Source organism: Aotus nancymaae, unplaced genomic scaffold, assembly GCF_030222135.1.
Source record: "Aotus nancymaae isolate 86718 unplaced genomic scaffold, 86718_ANA_hifiasm-v0.15.2.pri h1tg000077l, whole genome shotgun sequence".
Taxonomy (NCBI): Eukaryota; Metazoa; Chordata; class Mammalia; order Primates; family Aotidae; genus Aotus; species Aotus nancymaae.
Genome location: NW_026988492.1, coordinates 19,745,547 through 19,769,283, shown reverse-complemented (window position 1 = coordinate 19,769,283; position 23,737 = coordinate 19,745,547).

Genomic DNA, 23,737 nt, shown 5'->3' with positions numbered 1-23,737 from the left:
AACGATGCCCACACTCTAGAAGGAAATAGGCATCCATTTAGTTTGACGCTAATGTCTTCTCCATTTTCAATCTGTTTTGAGTTTATTTCCAGAGAGGGCTACTGAGGATTATAAGAAAGATACCCTGGCATGGTTCAGGGGTTTTAGACTTCCTAGATTTTTTCCCTCAATTTCCCTATCTACAATTATTTTTTAAAAGACTATTTGTTGAAGTTAGATTCATGAATAAAGTTAATTAAAAAGCAATATAAAAATCAGGATATGCCAAACAGGTGTTCCGCTCTCATATTTCCTCAGAACTCCCTGCAGGAATATTACATCTGTGATAGCTCAGAGTGGCTTTTGCCAAGAACAGGCACCATTCCTAACAGAGCCAGTGGGAGAGGAAGGGACACAGGGATCAGCTGTCTACTGGGCAGGTTGAGCAACACAGCAAGGGCCAAGGTCTCTCAGGAGCCTGCCCGGGAGTAAGTGCCACAACGCCCCTGTCTCCAGGCAGCTCATTTCTTCACCTTCCAAGAAGGAAGGAAGATTTCCATACCATGGAAATCTAGGTCACCATGAAAACCTTTGCCAAAGGACTATGCATCTTTCATTTAAAAGAAACAGCGCAGGTCCCAGCTGGAGCCTCCGCCACGATTTGTACAGGTGACTGAGGCATTTCCTAGGCGAGAATCATTCAAGTGGGAGAAGCGAGTCTGGAATGTAGGGGCTGTAAGTGGAGCACGTGGACTCCTTCTTGAGTCCAAGAAGAAGGAAGGCTACAAGTGAACACAGAAAGCCTGTTTCATTAAAATACTTGTAGGACAGCACTTCGGGAGGCCAAGGTGGGTGGATCACCTGAGGTCAGGAGTTCAAGACCAGCCTGGCCAATATGGTGAAACCTCATCTCTACCAAAAATACAAAAACTAGCTGGGCATGGTGGCAGGCACCTATAATCCCAGCTACTCAGGAGGCTGAGGCAGGAGAACTGCTTGAACACAGGAGGCAAAGGTTGCAGTGAGCCGAGATCATGCCATTGCACTCCAGTTTAAGTAACAGAGCAAAACTCTATCTCCAAAAAAAAGGAACTTCATGGTTCATGGTAGAATTTCATGGTGCATGCATCACAGGTTGCACACACATACACACATGAACACACACGTGTACATGTGCACACTCAGAGAGCAACACACAGAGAGGAGCTGGTTCTCCTTCATCCTGCCCCAGACCACCACACAGTTCTGGCACCAGGAGGGCCCCAGTGAATAAGGAGCAATGCCCAGAGGAAGTTGTGAAGGTATCTGTGGAAGACCACAGGGACTAGTAAAAGATAACAGGACACTAAGTGTGCCCGGAGGATCCCACCTGCTCACTGCAGGCACATCACTCCAAGGAGTCACTTACTCAAGGGCAAGGAAGTCTCCCCCCAGGGAGATTCTGAGAGGCACTGAAATCGAGGTCACCGGGGTGAACAGAGGGGCAAGGGGGCATTAGTAAGAGACAATAAAATTTGAGTTACAACTCATAATGTGACCCCATTAGACGCACAGGCTGGTGAAGCTCAGGGAAGTGCAGGCTCCAAGAACATCTGAGGCTGTAATTAACAGCCCATTTATTTTCACTGGCGACAGGGGCAGAAGCTTGGTAATCGGAGGAGAGCTGTGCAAAGGCTCAGACAAATTGTGTTCCCTTCTATTCCATATTTTACAGAGAACGCGTACAATCACCTGAACTCTGGAACAGACCATGGCTCGTTACTTTTGACAAGTTGTGCCAGAAAACACGTATCGCCAAGTGATTCATCAGCGCTTCTACCCAGATCATAAATCCTTATTTTCCAAAAGCTGTGCTTTGGATTCGGCGCAGAACGTCGTGTTGATTCTCTTTGGTTGGCAGTTGGAAGAACTGTCTACTGATGCCCTTTTTTATGGATTTTATCGGCTCTCTGGGAGCCATTCTACTCTCTGGCTTGTGACTTGTTTTCCACTCAACGGTGGAAGGGATTCTCACAAGTCAGTGTTCAAATACTTTTGGGGTGATTGTGTTGGCTTAACCCCCGTTAAACTGTAGTTCACTGGTTCATCTATAATATAGAATTATAAACGGTGCCTAAACCTAAAATAAACTTTCTGAAATTTCTAAGGCTGTGAAAATACTATTTTTAAAAATCTACTTTTTAAAGAAATGATGTTAAGATTATAAACAAAAAGCATGAAGGGAATGGTTTATCACTCACCAGATACCAGGCCCTTCATAGAAATACAGCAAGCCTCATTTAATCCTCCCGCAAACCCTGCCAAATGGTCATTGTTAAAGTGCCAAGACACTTTTCTCCATCACTGGAGACTTCTGGGGTCCTGGAGTAATTTAAAGGTTAACATTGATCTGGCTCCAAGTGTTCCAAGAAGATTTTGTTGACATGATGTCAGCTGGACATCATGGGAACCATACCATGGAAATCTACATCCCTAGGGACATTCTAGTCAAGGCTTGTCCATGAAAAACCAAACCCTGCTCACATTTCACAATCCCCTCATGACGTTAGCCCTACCCCATATGGGCAGCCCATATCCTGCATATAAGAGGGTTGGAGAACACGATTAGGGAGATTCAGGATGCATGAGCTTTCTTCCAGAAGCTTCTTTCAACTCAGAGACATTGGTCCTGGAAGACGCCTTCTATTTCTCTGCAAGGGTTCTTGTCACCTGGCCACATTCAGGTAGACATTTGATACTTAGGACCCTCCTTTACTTTTCAAATCAGATGACAATACCAAAATCATAGAGATCCTTCATGTCATTTTGGGGAACATAAAGGCAAAATATTCAAAGATAGAGTGTTCTGTACATTACCATGGGGGTGTCTGTTTTAAAGATAAGAAAATGCAGGTGTCCAGGCAGCAACAGGGAAGAAATACTCAGGAAAGCTGCTCTGCCTCCAGTGTTACTTCCTCTACTGAAGTGATGGAAAATTAACAGTATTCACCCAATTCAGATAGTGATTCAGGTATTGATTCCCCCAATTGAGATGCGATGTCCAACTCACATACCCTCAAGGTTATGCCCATCTTATTTTAAAGAGAAGAAACTGACTAGGGAAGTCAAGTAATGATACAGGAAGTAGAAAGAAATGATTTAGGCAGATAGTGAGGGCACAGGAATCCTCAGCAGAGCTGCTTTTCTAACGAAGGGCAGCCCCAAAACTATTTCTTTTCTAACAAAGAGCAGCCTAAAAACTCAAGCTACACGTTGTGACTCACATCTGTAATCCCAGCACTTTGGAAGGCCAAGGTGGGCGGATCAAAAGATCAAGAGACCAAGACCATTCTGGCCAACATGGTGAAACCCCGTCTCTACTGAAAAATACAAAAATTTGTTGGCTGGGTATGGTGGTGCACATCCGTAATCCTAGCTACTTGGGACGGTGAGGCAGGAGAATTACTTGAACCTGGGAGGTGGAGGTTGCAGTGAGCCGAGATTGTGCCCCTGCACTCCAGCGTGGCAACAGAGCGAGACTCCATCTTAAAAAAAAAAATCATGGGGGGAGGAAGGCAGCAAACCACCTTGCCATGTATGTACCTATGCAACAATCCTGCATGATCTGCACATGTACTCCAGAACCTAAAGTACAATAAAAAAAAAATCGAGCTACAAACAAATAGGGAAGCTAGAGGCTTGCACGGGGGAATGCTGGCAGCTGCACGAACAGAAAAGTGCTACCTGGGGGCCAGGCACGTCCAACATGGAGCCTCCATCTTCCCTTTGGTTGTCGTTAACACATGTACAGTAGCAAAGAAATGGGCAACATGGCACAGCTCAGACAGAGAGCTCGCCTGCAGAATAAAAGATTAGGGTAGGGGCTACCAGAAATTCACACCCTATGCAAACGGCACAACTGGTCTAACCAGGTTTTCCTGCCTTATGTAAATCAGACACCATCTCCTCACCAGCTCGTCTATATAACCCCCTGCATTTCACCATAGATCCGGCAAACCCATTTTTTCAGGCCCCTCTCTGCTGCAGAGAACTATTCTCTCTTTCGCCTATCAAACTTCCGCTCTCAGCCTCACTCTGTGTGTCCATGTCCTTGTTCTCCATGACCATACAACAATGAACCTCGAGTGTCACTCCAAACAATGAGGCTATTTTTAGTAATTTGTTCCATATCACACAGCAACTAATGGGGAGGCCAGGATTTGAAGCCAAGTTTGACCACAAGGCTCGTGATCTGCGCACTGTGCTGTGTTGTGTCCATGGAGGTAGCCAATATGACTCTGTGCCTGGTGATCGTGGCAATGGAGTGGTTTCTTTTCTTAACTCTAAACCACTTGAGGAGTGGTTCTCCATTGCCACGATCACTGCCCTCGTTCAGCCTTTGTGAGATCTCCTGGACTCTTGCGAGAGTCTCCCTACAGAATCCCGTGCTCCTGGGCTCTCCCTCCAGCCCCCTTCCACTCAACCCCAGGGCAATATGTAGAAAAGCAAAACCAACCATTTCACATCCCTTCTAAAAATGCTTCGGTGCCTGGGATGGGTTCTGTTTATTAAAATCCTATTGCTCCTACCAAAAAAAAAAAAAATGCTTCGGTGGCTCCCGTCCTCAGACACCCTTCATTGCTCCCTAGCCAGCCTCTGAGTCCTCTGCAGGCTGGACATCACCCCCTCTCCCTCCAGAACCGTAGCAGCCTCTCCACTCCTAGACAGCCACACCCCATTACCTTCATCCCCAGGCCAGCTAGATCTTCCCTGCATTCTTTGCCCACTGACACTACCCAACCCTAGGTATCTGGTCCATAGAACCTTTCCTCGATTCCCCATCTGTCCACCAGGGCTCTTGACTAACCCTGTTGAAACCCTCTTTCTGGGTCTGTCTCCTCCACTCCTGGACCCTAAGTTCTCAAAACACAGAAACCATTGATACATCCCTGGCACCCAGCACCATGCCTGGCCTGGGATGGTTATTTCAGAAAAGTTGGCTGAACTGACTAGAAATAGGTGGAGAAGCACCGAGAAATAGGGCATCCGGAGCCAGCACGAGGGGCAGACTCGTCGCTCCTGGTGAGAATCATCCAGAAAAGGCGGGAAAACCAAAAAAGGAGTGGAGAAGGCAGTGGTAGATTCTGGAACTGAAACGACTCCATAAACCAAGCAAGAGAAGATAAGGGCTGTGGCTAAGAGCTTGAGGAAGATGAGGAAGGAGATGATACGAGCAGGTGACCCCATGCCCACATGACATCATGTCACAGCCTCCTATGGACTTTTTTGTATTTTTTTTTTACAGTAATTCAAATTACTTTTAGGGGAAGAGTTATAAGAAAACAAGATATTCTGATTAGAAAACAAAGGCCAGGTGTGGTGGCTCACACCTGTAATCCCAGCACTTTGGGAGGCCGAGGCAGGTGGATCACCAGGTCAGGAGATCGAGACCATCCTGGCCAACATGGTGAAACTCTGTCACCACTAAAAATACAAAAATTAGCTGGGCATGGTGGTGAGTGCCTGTGGTCCCAGCTACTTGGGAAAGTGAGACAAGAGAATTGCTTGAACCCAGGAGGCGGAGGTTGCAGTGAGCAGAAGTCGTGCCACTGCACTCCAGCCTGGCGACAGAGTGAGACTCCATCTCAAAAAAAAAAAAAAAAAAAAAAAAACTGTTGTAAAATATTTGTAACATAAAATGTAGCATTTTAGCCATTTTTAAGTGCACAGTGACATGACATACACCCACATGGCCATGCTTTTGTAAAAGACAACTGAAATACCAGGAAAATGACAGAAAAAAACAAGTATGTGCAAAAATGAACCCACATTTTTAAATGTTAAGTTCAGCGGGGCGTGGTGGCTCAGGCCTCTAATCTCAGCACTTTGGGAGGCTGAGGCGGCAGAGCAACCTCTGTCTCAAAAAAAAGAATAAAGGGGATGGACAATGATGACTCTTCTAAGGTGGGACAGCCAAAGCCTTGCAGCTCCTGCCCAAGTTTCTTGAACCCCTGACCCCCCATGTTAAGAGATCCAGTTGCCCTAAAGCAGCGAACACTGGAGACAGCACCCACAGAGACCACAGAGCGAGAGAGAAGCAGAGAGAAGGAGAGAGTGAGCAGGAAAGCAGAGGGTGCGGGGCGGGGCAGCCCCAGCTGTTCCAGCCTCCAGCTGTTCTAATCATTGCAGCTGCAGTCCTAGATACTGGGAAGCAAAAATGGGTCATCCCCGCTGACCTCTGTCCAAATTGTAGACTCATGACTTTTATGGTCAAAACTGTGTCCTCTCAAAGGTATGTATGCTGAAGTCCCAAACCACACCACCTCAGAATGTGACCGTACGGAGCTGTTAAAAAGGATAAGTTAAACGCAGGTCATTAGGGTGGGTCCTCATTCAATAGGACAAGTGGTCCTTATAACAGTAGGAGATTGGGACACTGGTACGGAGGGAAGACCACATGGAAATACAGGACAAGGCAGCTATCCACAGGCCAAGGAGCGAGGCCTCAGGAGAAGCCCACCCTGCCGACACCTTGACTTCACACTTCCAGCCTCGGGAACTATAGGAAAATTAATTTCTGTTGTTTAAGCCAGGGGTCCCAAACCCTTAAACTATTAGGTCTCTCAATGTGCGATCATCTATTAGCATCATGACAACTGCAGAATTAGGTGAAGCAAACGGGCTTCCCAGCCTCCCAGCTGAAACACGGCTAAAAGTTAGTTGGATTTCATTGCAAAATCTGAGCACCTCCTAGGAGGTTGCACTTGTTCCCAGCAAAACAAGGTGCAGGATGGTGAGAGACTGGAACCCGTCCACGCATGGCCTCTTAAGAACCTGCCACACAGCAGGAGGTGAGCAGCGGGCAAGCAGCCACTCCCCATGGCTGGCGTTACCACCTGCGCTCCGCCTCCTATCAGATCAGCGGCGGCGTTAGATTCTCATAGGACCAAGAACCCTACTGTGAACTACATATGCGAGGGATCTGGGCTGCACGCTCCTTATGAGAATCTAATGCTTGATGATCTGTCACTGTCTCCCATCACCCTCACATGGGACCATCTAGTTGCAGGAAAACAAGCTCAGGGCTCCACTGATTCTACACGATGGTGAGCTGTAGAATTATTTCATTAGATATTATAATGTAATAATAATAGAAATAAAGTGCACAGTAAATATAATAGGACTGAATCATCCTGAAACCCTCCCCCTCCACCCATCAGTGGAAAATTGTCTTCCACGAAACCAGTCCTTGGTGCCAAAAAGGTTGGGGACCATGGTTTAAGCCATCCCGTCTGTGATACCTTGTTACAGCAGCCTGAGCAAACTAATGCAATGACAATAGATGAATATTGTTGTTTCAAGGTACTAAAGTTTTGGGGTAATTTGCTACATAGCAATGCATAATCAGCATATCCCAACCTCCCAGGAATATATATTTTTAAATTACTGGCACAAAAGAGGTTCTACAACTTCCACAGAAATGTATTTCATATAGAAAAGTGATCGTAATGTTTTGAAACCTACATTCTTCTTCCTGACGCTTAATTGTTATTTCGCTGTGTCCCACTGAGAAGAGAATATGAGGGGGCGGGCTTTCCAGGCACCTGCAGAAGAAACACACACCACAGCCCAGAAGAAAGGGGAGCTGTGACAGAGAACCCTGCCCGCAAGATTCCAGCCTCCCAGGCTGCTATAAAAGTGGAGAAGTTAATTGCTGAGCTATAAAAATGCAATGACTATTAGGTCTCTCAATGTGCGATCATCTATTAGCATCATGACAACTGCAGAATTAGGTGAAGCAAACGTGCTTCCCAGCCTCCCAGCTGAAACACTGCTAAAGGTTAGTTGGATTTCATTTCCAAATCTGCGCACCTCCTAGGAGGCTGTACGTGTTCATAGCAAAACAAGGTGCGGGACGGTGAGAGAATTCGGTTCCCCCGCAGTCCAAAATTCCACGTTGCCTATCCCTAAATTGACAAGAATGCCGTTGTCAGATTTTGGGCTTTTTTTGCCCCAAAGTTTCAAGCCACTAGTGATGAACAGGTGTTCCTGCTGCCTGACTCGAACATCGACAAAGACCTCAGAGTTGTGTCTCTTTGTAGAGAAAATAAAAGAAGTGTGGAGTGAGCTAAGGAATTTCCAGAGTCATTTCACTCTTGTGGGTGAGCCCAGGGTTGCCAATAACATGTGAAATGCATTAATTTCCTCCCAATTTGTGGTCATGTCACAGCCAGCTAAAAAGACTCTGCCAAAACCCCAAGTAGAATTCCAGGGCGGCAAACCAACACATCCATAGTCTGATGTATGGCTTTTGAAACTGAGGTGTCAGGAATTTCTATGGTACCACTCCCAACACAAAAGTATGTCTGGGACAGCACTCCAAGCACATTTTTTCTTTGGTCTTTCCACACTCCCAGCAAGGAGGAAATGTGGAGGTCACCATTCAGCCTTATGATAGTAAAACCCATTCAAAAGCTCTGATGAGGGTCCCAAACTGTGTATGATGTCATCTCTTTCTCTGTGTAACCCACTTTGGAATGAGTTGAGGCACCGGTAAGGAACGATGAATTGAGCTGATAACTTGTACAATTTTAAGCCGCTTCCAAACTAGGTCCAAACTCTCTATGAGAAGACAGGGCCAGGTGCAGTGGCTGACGCTTTTAATTCCAGTGCTTTGGGAGGCTAAGGTGGGAGGATCACTTGAGCTCAGGAGTTCAAGACCAGCCTGGGAAATATAGCGAGGTCCCATACCTACAAAAAATTAAGAAATCAGCCAGGTGTGGTGGCATGTGACATATGCCTGTAGTTCCAGCTACTTGGGAGGCTGAGATGAGAGGGTTGCTTGGCCTGGGTGGCAGAGTGAGATGCTTTCTCAGAAAAAAAGAAAAACAAAAAAAGAAGACAGCACTTGTTGACCAAGCATCTGCTCCTCACATTTTCTTTGCTACACACAGTTTGTGCCAAGTTCAAAGTCACAGGATTTGGCAAAAATCCTAAAGGAAGTAGCCACTGGATGTGAGAAAAGAAACTGGTTGGGTTAGTCAGGGGGTATCCTTGTCCTGAGCTTGAGAAGGCTCTAACCCAGGGAGTTCTGGACAGGAAACTGGAAGACAAAAGAAGGGAGAATGGAGATGTTGGGAACAGCCCGTACCACTCTTAAGCCTGGTCAACCAGAGCCCTGCCCTCAGCACCTAACTGCTCCTTCTCCAGTGGGGACACTCCTCATGGAGAGAGCAGTTCCCAAGGCCAAGGAAATGCTCCAATCGCCAAGCTCGTGCCTGTGCTTCTAGGCTCTGGAATTCTCCAATTAAACTGTCTGGTGATCCCTTCCAGAGCGGCCACTGCCCTGTTCTCCATTCTCTGGTCTGCAGAGAGGCTCGAGCTGTGTAAGTGCGCCACCTGGACAATGAGTACCCAGGGGTGGTTGTGCGCAGGGGAAGGGGATGGAGGTCCCTGCGGTGCAGACTGGGAGAGACAGGCCATGTTCTGAGCTCTGCCATGCAACTTCCAGAAGTCCACAAATAACGAAGCCTGTAGCCACAGGAGGCCACGGGGGAACCTGCCCCGTTTCTCTCCCCTTCCTCCCTACTCCATCACCCCCAAGACAGCAGACTGAACCGTCACGTTCTTAGTTCATCCTTCTATTCTTTGTCTAACACAAGTGAAATGTTTCGCATCTCATTTCAAAAGCAAACTTCACCCTTTTGCTGTGTCCCTGGACTGATTTCTTTTCTTACGAGTTACGGATCCTTGCTGGAAAACACAGCACACCCTGCCGAGGCTCTTGTCTCTCATGCTGGCTAGTTGTGTGTGAAGAATGAAAGGTGCTTCATGGCTGGGAGGAGACCTGCCCCTGGAGGGGTAAAGCCAGGCCTGGATAAGTCACAGCTGAGCAACAGCAACTCAGTTAACCCCTGAGTTTCTATTCCCATATCCCTCATAACCCTCGGAGGGACAGGGGGACTCTGTGACCTGCTCATATTCGGCAGATATTTCAGTGTAAAACCAGTAACCCAACCCAGATTGCTTCCCAGATGGGAATAAGAGAAAAAGATTTGAATAAAGTTACATGGCTAATTCAAGAACCAGATCGAAATAGAATAAAATTAAGCTGGAACTGGGATTCGGGAGAAGAAAATAGTACTTTTCGTGTGTCTGTGCCAGAGTCTCAGCAGTGCAGGCTTGAGGTAGGAGATTTAATTTGCAAAACCACAAGGAATCTGCTAGTTCAAATTTCCTCTACTCCTCACTTTTTGTTCCAAGTCAGAAGCCACCAAAGCTGGCAGCCGCCCCCAGGCAGGGCCACTGGAAGCTATGGAGAGAGGGACCTCTAGTGTTGAGATACTTTGCTGTCATCCAGCAGCACAATCTGCTGTGGTCATTTTCCATTTACCTGTGATTTTTCCAACTCTGTTCCTCTGAGAAAAACTTCTATTCAAATGTCTAAAATGAGCAGTGTTCTTTCGCTTCCGAGAAAACTTTAAGAAATATAGGAATGGCAGCATATAGGCTGTAACAAGATTAAGGAAAGTCTTAGCTAACCAAAAAATATGTGTTAAGGGCGTGGTAGCATGTGCCAGTAGTCCCAGCTACTCTGGAGGCTGAGGCAGGAGGATCACTTGAGGAGGAGAGTTCGAGGCTGCAGTGAGCTGTGATCGCACCACTGCACTCCAGTCTGGGTGAAAGACAGACCCTATCTCGAAAAATAAGAGGTGGGGAGCCTATTAAATCTTCAAGCCTGGAATAGGTGCTGTATTCATCTGTTTTCACACTGCTCTAACGATACTAAGACTGGATAATGTATAAAGGGAAGAGGTTTAACTAACTCTCAGCTCCACATGGCTGAGGAAGCCTCGGGAATCTTACAATCACGACAGAAGGCAAAAGGGAAGCAAGCATCTTCTTTACGTGGTGGCAGGAGAGAGAAGTGCAAGCAGGGTAATGTCAGCCACTTATTAAAAAACTATCAGATCTTGGCCAGGTGCAGTGCGTAATGCCTGTAATCCCAGCACTTTTGGAGATTGAGGTGGGCAGATCACTTACGGTAAGGAGTTCAAGATGAGCCTGGCCAACATGGTGAAACCCTGTCTCTACTAAAAATACAAAAAAAAAAAAAAAATTACCTGGGCATAGTGGCATGTGCCTGTAGTCCCAGCTACTTGGGAAGCTGAGAGAGGAGAATCACTTGAACCCAGAGGCAAAGGTTGCAGTGAACCAAGATCGCACCACTGCACTCCAGCCTGGGCGACAGAGCAAGGCTCCGTCTCAAAAAGAAAAACAAAAAGCCATCAGCTCTCATAAGAACTCACTCACTATTATGAAAGGGCAGACCTCTGCCAGCTCTACTGCAAGTGACCCATCCCATCTGACCGAGTCCAGCTAAGGAGACTGGGGTCCCTCCTGAAGGCGAATGAGAACCACGGAACTAGGGAGGATCAAGACAGGATGTCCTTAGGGTCCCCCATAGGGAGATCAAGTGGCATTTTTTCAGGACTTTGGAAGACAAGACAGGAAGTAAGGTGATAAGATTTTCATTTTTTAAATACTAACAGGTGATTGCTTGAAAGATGGATTGAAGGGCACAGAAGTCTTCTTTGCATAATTGCAATCACACACCACTCAGAGACTCTTGAATTAGATTTTAGGGACCTCTATCAAACAGAAAAGAGCTGGAGTAAATATTGTTTTCATTATCATTCTTCCCATTACTCTCTAGAATTAATGATAATAGTAATAACCACCAAATCACAAATATTTAGTGTGCATTTAGAATATGCAAGGCCTGCTTCTAAGAGACTTACATGGGAGCCCTTATGAGAGAGACTCCCCATTTAACAGATAAAGCAATCAAGGATCCCAGAAGCTAGGAATTAGCCAGAGTTCATATAGCTACCCAGTAGAGGATCTCAGATTTTTCCGACCCTCAAGCCCACCTTTTTACCCCTATATTATCTTCCATTTTCTTGCCATTAATCAGGGCCCCTTGCTGTTGATGAACACTCTTGCTAGAATGTATGCCACTGTGTTATTTGTCTGAGATATCATACTACTGAGCATGCGGCAGGAGGAAGAGTCAAGTGATATCTTTGTTGCCAACGTGTTAAATGAAGGCTGGAAAGTGTTCAGTGCTAACAGGACAGTGTTATCTGTCTCATACTACGCTGACCATGAACCAGAAGAACATAAAAAGACGACTTCAAGGCCAGATGGAGGCAAAATTTACAAGATCCCTCCCACCTTCCCCGATTGTCCTATCAGTGATCCTATCCATGATCAGAGCATCTGGTTTGGGTGCCAGCAGGAGGCACTAAACCAGGAAGGACTTATGAAAGGGTCAAAGAGGGCCGGGCACGGTGGTTCCCACCTGTAATCCCAGCACTTTGGGAGGCTGAGGTGGGAGGATCACAAGGTCAAGAGATTGAGACCATCCTGGCCAACATGGTGAAGCCCGTCTCTACTAAAAATACAAAAAATAGCTGGGCATGGTGGCACATGCCTGTAATCCCAGGTACTCGGGAGGCTGAGGCAGAAGAATCACCAACCAGGGAGGTGGAGGTTGCAGTGAGCCAGGATCACACCACTGCACTCCAGCCTGGTGACAGAGCAAGAATCCATCTCAAGAAAGAAAGACAGAGAGGAAAGAAGGAAGGAAGGAAGGAAGGAAGGGAGGGAGGGAAGGAGGGAGGGTCCAAGAGGAAAGGGGTTTTTCTTCAACAGAGCTCTTATGAAAAGCTCCCTTTGAGCTAGTCTTCCACCATATCCATAATCTGCTCCAACATGGCAGCTGGCATGAAGAGTTCTGTAAAACATCCTAGTAATTCTGGAAGCCAGGGAAGTCTCTGGCTTCTTGACAATAACTCAGGACTCTGAATTTCTAACAGGAAAAGGAGGAATTCTGGGAGCAGCAAGCAGGACATTCATTAAGTCTGCCCATGGGTAACAGCTTCGCTTTATAATTGGAAGACTGTCTAAGTCCTGAAATGGTGCTTCAAGAGCTGACAATGTCCAGGGCCACTGGGGCAACGTCAAAGCACTTTGCAGCCATTCTTCAGAAGTCAAATGGCAAAGCGAGAACAGAGCCTTGCCCTGTTTACAGGTGTTCTAGATAGAAGACCTTGTACTGAGCCCCGTGAGCAAAATTCTATGGTTGTGACACTCTTACTTCCCAACAAAAACGAGTTCTTCTCTTTTTTTCTCCTCTCTGTCTCTTCTGTTATCTTCTTCCTCACAAGCTTTTTTTTCCGGTGGCTTATGCCTCTTCCCTAGAGGAATTCCATTACCAGTAGTACAGCATGCTGATCACCCGCAAGGCCAGCGAGATGGCTAACCCTTGGCATTGCCCAAAAGCTGTGTCAGAAGGTCAGCCTAATGTATGCTGGTGTGCTCAGTCCGCCTCGGACCCTTTTTCCCACTTTAACCCTCCTTGGTACTTAAATTCTACGTGGAGCAATTACTTTCCACCTTGAGCAGTTCGTTTCTCCTTGAATAGGCAGCTGGAGGTAGTCAAAGCAGAGCTGAAATGATCATTTACTATTGTAAAGCTTCCCTTCACCCATACGCTTACCATTCATCACCCAGGAAAATAATAGAATGGCAAAGAGTGATTGCTGGTATTAATAGAATCATGTCAGCCGAGGACAGACCCAACCAAACACAGCCATTGGGAGCTATTCTATCACCTTATTATCTCTGAAGGATTGTCCCGCTGGTAGACCAGAGCTATGTGCTCATAAAGAAAAGCCTGCACTTCAGAGGGGCACTGCAGACATCAAGCAGACAGACCACTGGCCGCCGGGCTCAGCCTTCTGACACGCTTACATCTCCAGGTTTTGTTTTGTTTTTTTCTTTTTGAGGCAGAGTCTCACTCTATTGCCCAGGCTGGAGTGCAGGGTCTTGATCTCAAATCACTGCAACCTCCGCCTCCCGGGTTCAAGGGATTCTCATACCTCAGCCTCCCGAGTAGCTGGGATTACAGGCATGCACCACCACACCCAGCTAATTTTTGTATTTTCAGTAGAGACGGAGTTTCACCGTGTTGGCCAGGCTGGTCTCAAACTCCTGACCTCAAGTGATTTGCTCACTTTGGCCTCCCAGAGTGCTGGGATTACAGGTGTGAGCCACCACACTCAGCCCATCTCCAGGATTTTTAGAAGGCTGATTTGTTAACTAGAAGCTTGATTGAGTACCATGCAATAAAATGCAAGGTATTTTTAATTCAGTCATGAACATCTACTAAAATTCTAAGAAAGTTGTTTTGTAAAATCCAGCACCACAGAAGGGGAAGAATGTGGTTGATTCAGCTTAACTCATCACCCTTCTCAATGTCCACAGATGATAAGTGAAAAGGGAATCAAGTTCACACATTCAGCAAAATTTTTTAAGAGACAGAGTCTTGTTCTGTTGCCCAGGCTGGAGCGCAGTGCTGTGATGATAGCTCATGGCAGCCTCCACTTCTGGCCTCAAGCGATCCTCCCACCTCAGCCTCCAAGTAGCTAAGACTATAGGTACATGCCACCACACCCAACCCATTTTTATTTTCTTATTTTTAGTAGAGATAGAGCCTCACTATGTTGCCCAGGCTGGTCTCAAACTGCTGGGCTCAAGCATCTGCCTCCAAAAGGCCTGGGATTACAGGCGAGAGCCACCATGCCCAGCCACATTCAGCAAATATTGAGTGAAGGCTTCTGCATGCCACATGTTGTTCTAGGTGCTGAGGAGAAAGAAGTCAGCAAACAAAGCCCCTGGCCTCTTGGGGGCTTTGTTTACATCTACACTGAGGGGAAAGATGAAAAGAAAATATATAAATACATAATACAACATCAAGGAATGACAAGTTCCAAGAAATAAAAATAAAGTAAGGAAAGTAAGTGTGGGTAATGGTGGGAAGATGAGACGCAGGAACGGTCCTTCTCAGGAGGGGATGTGTGAGCGGAGACCTGAGTGAAGCGAGGAGATGAGCTGTGAGAGCATCTGGGGGAGGGGCCAGCCCTGTAGCAGGAAGAGTCATGCAAAGGCCCTGGGGCAGCGCGCTTGGCAGGGTCAAAGGAATGGACTTCGTTTCTTAACAAGTATATGGTAGCAGACTTGATGCAGCCAAGCGAGCGCTTTACCATCTAAGTAACGAGAGTGCATGTATCATAATGAGGCTGCCGCTTTCGGAATTCCCCGTTCAGAATCACCTTCAGATTGCTATTCACATCCCCTCTTCTCCAGCTCCCACTCGAATAACCAAAGCTCATAAAAAGAAACAAACCTGTGGCTCACGCCTGTAATCCCAACACACTGGGAGGCCGAGGCAGGCGGATCACGAGGTCAGGAGATCGAGACCATCCCGGCCGTGGTGAAACTCCGTCTCTACTAAAATACAAAAACTTAGCTGGGCATGGTGGTGCACACCAGTAGTCCCAGCTACTCAGGAGGCTCAGGCAGGGGAATCGCTTGAATCCGGGAGACAGAGGTTGCAGTCAGCTGAGATCGCGCCACTGCACTCCAGCCTGGTGAAAGAGCAAGACTCTGTCTCAAAAAAAAAAAAAAAGAAACAAAAATGAATAGTGCCGGGAAATAGCAGAGAGGGCCGTCAGCAGACCAGAAACTTTGAGAAAATGTTGGATAGCGTGAGGCAGATGGGATCAAATTGACAGAAAAAATGATCAGGGCTGACTGACTGGTAATTCAGTCAACCGGGAGCCTCACTGAGAAGGGGAAGAACTCCAACAGAGTCCTGATGAATCCCCAGCTCGGCCCTGACCGGGGGTAGGAGTGAGCTGAAGACACATTTAGCAAGGAATAAAGAGGAAAACATCCCTAACTGCACAGGTGGCCAGTCCACGTCCCCGGCTGCAGGTGGGGTGGAGGTAAAAGGTCACGTCCTGATGCCAATGGCGGGTGGAGAACCAAGAGAAGGTGGTACCCCAGGTAGCCTGTGTGTGCCACAGCAAATGGAAAAGGGAACGTTATTTATAGCAGCTCAGCAACTGTGTTCACTTCGCGAACGTTGATTACATGAATTGTAATACCCAGCTGATACAGAGTTGAGAAGCCAGGGTATGGGGGATGCACTCTGGATACACAACATGCAAGGTTGCTCCAAGAATGTCATTCCCTGCAAGCCCAGCTGCTGAAACTGCCTGCTGGAACCCAAAACCAGTTGTATATAATGGCTATGAAACCACCTGCTGGGACTCTAAGACTAGTTTTACCTGCTGCCACCACTTGCCAATCAGAAAGTTCCAGCTACCCAAAACTTTACTAGTGCCAATGAATTTCCTTGAAGGACAAAACCTAACATTTCTCTCTCTTTTTCAAAATAGAAAAGGAAAACTTCGGCCAGGCACGGTGGCTCACACCTGTAATCCCAGCACTTTGGGAGCCCGAGGTGGGTGGATCACGAGGTCAGGTGTTTGAGACCAGCCTGGCCAACATGGTGAAACCCTGTCTCTACTAAAAATACAAAAATTAGTCAGGCACAGTGGTGGGTGCCTGTAATCCCAGCTACTGGGGAGGCTGAGGCAGGAGAATCACTTGCACCCTGGAGGCAGAGGTTGCAGTGAGCCAGGATCGTGCCACTGCATTCTAGCCTGGGCAACAGAGCAAGACTCTATTTCACAAAAATTAAATAAATAAATAAAACCTCTAACCTTCTCTTTGTTCTTTGGTCATCCCAAAGACCACCTGATCTGTGTGTATGTCCCAAACTGCAATTTTTGCTTCCCCAATAAAAAGTCCTAAATGTACAGATTCATTTTTATATTTTATTTGACTTCGACCACTCCTTCCCTATTTCCCACCCCTAACCACAACCAGAAGATCTCAAGTAGACAGATGGGATGGGGATGAACCAGGTTTTGTCACTTTCCTGAGAGCTCCATCCAAGGAGCAGCCGAATGACCTCCAAGCTGCCTGGGATGAAAGGGTGCTCATCCCCAAAGGAAGCCCTGCCTGCACCGTAGGCGCCCAAACACCAGCCACCAGTCCACTTCCAGGCAACACGCCCCCTGCGGGAAACCGTCTGCAGCTTCTCCTGCCCCTGCAGCAGACCCAGGACCACTCTGTCGTTCACTCGAGAATCTACGTCCTGGTAGCTGTAATGGTGCCAACTCCATTGATTTTTTTCTATGTGTATTTTCTTCGTGTTTTTCTGTTCCTTTGCTAACATATGTGGGGTTCATTACATTTTTCATTGTTTTTTCCCATATTCGTTTTGAAGTTCTACATCCTGTTTCTATTCTACTAGAATATGACTTAAATTTTTAGCTAACTCAATTCAACAATATATTTTTGCATAATAATTAAATAATACGTATACACCCCCCTTTTTCGAAGTCTAACAAAACGAAGTGTTTGAAACCTTTTGTGCCCCTCTTGTTAATGGCTCCTTGAATTTAGTTTCAAGATTATAATGATTATTACAGGGTTTATTTTATTTTGCTTTGTATACACCTTTTATCTTCTGATAGGCTCTATGTCTGTTAGCAGTCTTAAGAACACAGTAAAATTGAGCAGAAAGTTCAGAAAGTTCCCATATATCCCCCACCCTCACATATACACAGCTTTCTTCATCAACATCCCGCATCAAAACGGTACATCTGTCATCATTGATGAACCTTCATTAACACATCATTATCATCCAAAGTCCATAGGTTCCATTAGGGATCACTGCTGGAGCTGTACATTCTATGACTTTTGATAAATGTATGATGACATGTATCCACCATTATAGCAACTTACAAAATAGTTTCGCTGCCCCCAAATCTTCTATGTTCCACTTGGGAGTTACCTTTCCTTTTCCCCAAGCCCTGGCAACCCCTGATCTTTTTACTGTCTTCTATAGTTTTGCCTTTTGCTGAATGTCATATAGTTGGAATCATACAGCATGGATGTAGCCTTTTCAGATTGGCTTTTTCACTTAGTAATATACATTTGAGGTTCTGCCATGCCTTTGCTGGCTTGATAGCACCTTTTCTTTTCATCACTGAATACTATTCCATTGTCTGGACACATCAGAGTTTATCTATTCATCTACAGAAGAACACCTTGGTTGCTTCCAAACTTTGGCAACTATGAACAAAGCTGCCATAAGCATCTGTGTGTTGTTTTTTAAATTATTATATTTTTCTGGAGTACGTGTGCAGAATGTGCAGGTTTGTTACATAGGTATACACGTGCCATGGTGGTTTGCTGCACCCATCGACCCATCATCTACATTAAGTATTTCTCCTAATGCTCTTCTTTCCCTAGCCCCCCACCCCCTCAGGCCCTGGTGTGCGATATTCCCCTCCCTGTGTCCATGTGTTCTCATTGTTTAACTCCCACTTATGAGTGAGAACATGTGGTGTTTGGTTTTCTGTTCTTGTGTTAGCTTGCTGAGAATGATGGTTTCCAGCTTCATCCATGTCCCTGCAAAGGACATGAACTCATCCTTTTTATGGCTGCATAGTATTCCATGGTGTATATGTGCCACATTTTCTTTATCCAGTCTATCAGTGATGGGCATTTGGTTTGGTTCCAAGTCTTTGCTACTGTGAACAGTGCAGCAATAAACACACGTGTGCATGTGTCTTTATAACAGAATGATTTATAATCCTTTGTGTATATACCCGGTAATGGGATTGCTGGGTCAAATGGTATTTCTGGTTCTAGATCCTTGAGGAATCGCCACACTGTCTTCCACATGGTTGAACTAAGTTACACTCTCACCAACAGTGTAAAAGTGTTCCTATTTCTCCACATGCTCTCCAGCATCTGTTGTTTCCTGACTCTTTAATGATCGTTGTTCTAACTGGCATGAGATCGTATCTCAATGTGGTTTTGATTTGCATTTCTCTAACGACCAGTGATGATGAGCTTTTTTTCATGTTTGTTGGCTGCATAAATGTCTTCTTTTGAAAAGTGTCTGTTCATATCCTTCACCCACTTTTAGTGGGGTTGCTTGTGTATTTCTTGTAAATTTGTTGACGTTCTTTGTAGATTCTGGATATTAGCCCTTTGTCATATGGAAAGATTGCAAAAATTTTCTCCCATTCTTTAGGTTGCTGGTTCACTCTGATGATGGTTTCTTTTGCTGTGCAGAAGGTCGTTAGTTTATTAGATCCCATTTGTCTATTTCGGCTTTTGTTATCATTGCTTTTGTGTGTTGGTTTTTGTGTGGACGTAAGCTTTCATTTCCTTTGAGTAAGTATCAAGGAGTATGAATGCCGGGTCATATAGTAAGAGTATGTTTCACTTTGTGAGAAACTGCCAAACTGTCTTCCAAAGTGGCTGCGCCATTTTTGCATTCCTCCAGCACGAGTGAGAACTGCTGTTCTTCCACATCTTCACCAGCATTTGCTGTTAGTGTTTTGGATTCTGGCCATTTTAACAGGTGTGTAGGAATATCTCATTTTTTGAATTTACAATTCCCAAAAGACAGATACTGCTTATTCTTTAAAATATTTTTAAAATGCGTTAAACCTCGCAAACTATATTATCAACAACACTTAAATTTAAGTGTTAACGGCTTTATTGCTCGCTATATAATATAGCATTTATTTCCCTTTTAAAAGTGTATTCATTCATTCCACCAACATCGACTGAGTGCTTGGTGTGTGCCCTGCATGGAAATCTATAGTTACAAACTGACAAAACCTCTGTCTTCATGGAGCATTCCTCCCCATAAAGGCTTTAAATTATTCTGGGTTTGGCTAAAGTATATGCTTACGTAACTTGTTTGCGGAGTGTTGGTTTGCTTGTTTGGTTGATTGGTTGTTGCTGTTGCTCTTCCCGAAACGCTCTGTTCTGGAAGGAAGCATGGCTCATTTCCTGGACCCCTCTAGGTCTTCGCTCAAACGTCACCTTCTCAGTGAGCACTTCCATGGCCACACCATTTAAAACTGCATCCTCCTCCCCACAGTGCTCCCTGTTTCATCTCCTCCATAACATTTCTAACACACAACACGTCGTATGTCACGTACGACATCAGTGTTGAGCCACACTATCACGTTACGTGTCAACAAAAGAGAAGGGCTGCCAACTGAGCCATGGCCGTGACATTGGGTGACACTGACGCAGGCCAGCCGAGCCCCACAATGGAGCTTAGCCCACAGGGCTTCTTGGCTTTCCCAGGAAAGAATTCAAGGGCAAACCAAAGTTAAAAAAAAAAAAAAGGGCCGGGAGCAGTGGCTCACGCCTGTAATCCCAGCACTTTGGGAGGCCGAGGCGGGTGGATCACGAGGTCAAGAGATCGAGACCATCCCGGTCAACATGGTGAAACCCCGTCTCTACTAAAAATACAAAAAATTAGCTGGGCATGGTGGCGCATGCCTATAATCCCAGCTACTCAGGAGGCTGAGGCAGGAGACTTGCCTGAACCCAGGAGGCGGAGGTTGCGGTGAGCCGAGATTGCTCCATTGCACTCCAACCTGGGTAACAAGAGCGAAACTCCGTCTCAAAAAAAAAAACAAAAAACAGTTTTAGTGCTACAGCTCTATGACTGCCCCTGCAGAGCAGGGCTACCCAGTAAGCAGGGAGTAGCAGCTCAGGGCAGGACAATTCTGCAGTCATATTTACACCTACGTTTAGTTGCATGCAGATTAAGGAAGAAAGGAAGGAGGGTTTATTCAGGGGAGGGGTAGTAACTTTTGGATCATTGGGTGCCATGGAAAGGGGCAGTACGCCCGAGTGTTGCCATGGCAACAGTAAACTGACCTGGCACACTGGTGGGTGGGTCTGGTTGGAAGCTGCTTTCGCACCCTGTTTTAGCCAGCCCTCAATCTGATCTGGTGTCCGAGCTCTGCCTCTGAAGGTGAGTCCTGCCTCTTACCTCAACACCTCACAGTTTTTTTTTATTAATCTGGAGATTTTTAAGAGACTTCTCATGCCTTGAAAACCTTTGCATGTTGTGTGGAATCTGCACTGAAAAGAAGGAAAAAAACACTTTGCATGTGATAGGCAATCCTTTCACAAACATAGCTCAGTAATGAGACGTGACACGGCTTCACCCTCTCGCGGGTATCTTCTTTTCTTACGGTGTCGAAACGTTACTGGTAGTTTACAAGGAAATACGGAATTGCAGTCACTCTTCCAAAGATGAATACTGCTTTTGGGTTTCCATGCCTCTCCATGTACAAAATAACTTTCTGTTTCTAGGACGGATCATCATGGAATCTTTTTGGAGATATGTTAATGGCAAATTAAATCCTTTATGCATAGCACTGACAAGGAGCCCAACTGAGTTGAAACGCCAACACTATGAGCAGCTTTTCTCAGGCTCGCACCTTCTGGGGAAATGGCAGTTCCTTAAGGGCAGCTGCCTGGCTGCAACTGGAAGATGCCAGCAATGATTGAATGCACCCCAGTTTCAGAGTTGCTAATGTGAAACATCGTGCTTCCAAGAATCAACAAAATATAGTAATGTACTCGCTTTGTCTATTATCTAGCTGCCTGTACTAGTTAGCAAGCTCTGTGATGACAGTGAACAGAGTATCTACTGAGACCTCACCAGTGCCTATAACAGGACTTGGCCCATAGTACCAAGAAATGGAGAATGACCACAATTCCATGTTTTCTTATAAACAACCTGTCATGTTTTGACACTGTAAGAAAAGAAGAGACCTCCAACCAAGTAAATGGACTGCCTTCTGACCAAGGGAATCTCAGAAAAAGCTTAAAAAATGAAGCTCCTGGCCACGATGGAAGAGGACGTCAGACACACTTTTTCATATCCCTGTCCTTTTGTGGTGTAGACACAACTGACCAGCATTCCTGTTAAAACAGAGATCATCAGACCGATGGAACGGAGGCTTTGTGGCAATAAGATACCAAGTTGTGAACAGGACCTAAAGCCTTGCCAGGCAAGAGTTAAGCCACACACCCTACACTTCAAAAGAATAAACTATGGCCAGGCACGGTGGCTCATGTCTGGAATCCCAGCACTTTGGGAGGCCCAGGCCAATGGATCACAAGATCAGGAGATCAAGACCATCCTGGCCAACATACTGAAATCCTGCCTCTACTAAAAATACAAAAATTAGCTGGGCGTGGTGGCCAGTGCCTGTAATCCCAGCTACTCAGGAGGCTGAGGCAGTAGAATCGCTTGAACCCAGGAGTCAGAGGTTGCAATGAGCTGAGATTGTGCCACTACACTCCAGCCTGGAGACAGAGCCAGACTCCATCTCAAAAAAAGAGAGAATAAACTACGTTCTAACGGCCACAGGTTTCCTTTTTCTCTAGCAGCTGAACAAACACTGGCCTTGACATAAGCAATATGAAAACAAATTGCAGCCCATCTACTTCCAGACGCTGATTATCTGACCCCCATCCCCCCAGCCATCACTACAGCTTTGACTGGAGAAGAGACTGGTTTCAGTAACTTTCTCCTGATTAGAGGCTGCCGACCATGGACTGGTTCTGGCTGGTTTACAGAGGCTGAGCACTCAGTGCTGGAAAGAAGGAAGGAAGGAAGGAAGGAAGGAAGGAAGGAAGGAAGCAAGCAAGCGAGGGAGGGAGGGAGGGAGGGAAGGGGGACGGGGAAGGGGGAGGGAGGGAAGGGGAGGGGAGAGGGGAGATGGACGATGGGAAGGGGGAGGGAAGGGGGAGGGAGGGAAGGGGGGGAGGGGAGGGGGGAGGGGAGATGGGAGATGGGAAGGGGGAGGGAGGGGGGAGGGAGAAATTTACTACCGATACACAGTAAGAAGTCCACTCACTGATGCAAATGGATCTGGTGTTCCTGCTTTACCTTTTGATATATAGGGTCTAACTCGAATACACTTAAATGTTGAGTCTCCACCCCAAAGTAAACATGGAATACGTGTAACATGCATGTTTGTCTTATCATGTACCCTCGCATTGTGAGAACGCGGAGCTTTTCCTGTAATCTGCTGAATATACATACTTGGCCAACCTGTTCAACATAAATCCCTGTTTCACTTCCTCCAAATGCTTGCCTTTGGGTTTATAATGTTATTTTTCATGTTACGCTATTTTCACTGAATAGCATATTAGGCTGTGCTTCCTTGCCAGTCAAGATGGCCACCTTACAGGCTATAGCCTTTTATAATAAATAAAGTCTCCTTTCCAAACGTATAGATGGGGTGATTTTTAAGTTGACAGTATGCATTCAAGTGTTTATTTATTATTTATTGCACAGATGAGACAGGAGAGAAAGGATTTCACGCCAGCTCCGCTTCGCTGGAAAACCACGGTCTCCCACTGCCTCCACGGCACACGGCACTTCCCTCAAGCTTGGCACGCAGTTGCATGTCATAGTCACTCTGCTTCGCTCCCTGACCCTTTGGCTGGCTGAAAGCCTCTTTTCGAGTGAAAGAGGGAACAGTGGCCTGACACATGTCTCCAAAAGATGATCGATGATTTTCTAGGCTACCATGGGCTTTTTAGAGAATTCTTGTAGAATCAAGTATGAAGGCCAAAGAAGCTTCAACCACGACACTCGTGTCTTTATAAATCAAAACGAGAGCAGAAGAAAGAATAAAAGGGCGAAAAAAAGGACAGAGAAGGAAGGGAGAAAGAAAGGAAGGGAGGGAGGGAGGGGAAGAAAAGGAAAGGAAGGGAAGGGAAGGAGGGAAGAAGGGAAGGGAAAGGAAAGGAGGAAGGAAGGGAAGGGAGGACAGGAGGAAGGGGAGGGGAGGGGAGGGGAAGGAAGGGGAAGGGAGGGGAGCGGACTACCTAACACAGTAAAAAATCCACTTACTGATGCAATTGGATCTTGGTCTAGGGTTCGTGAGGAGGCAAAGATGTTGATTCTCTGTGCTCTTAGATGTTTCAGAAGCCGAGGAAGTTCTCAGGC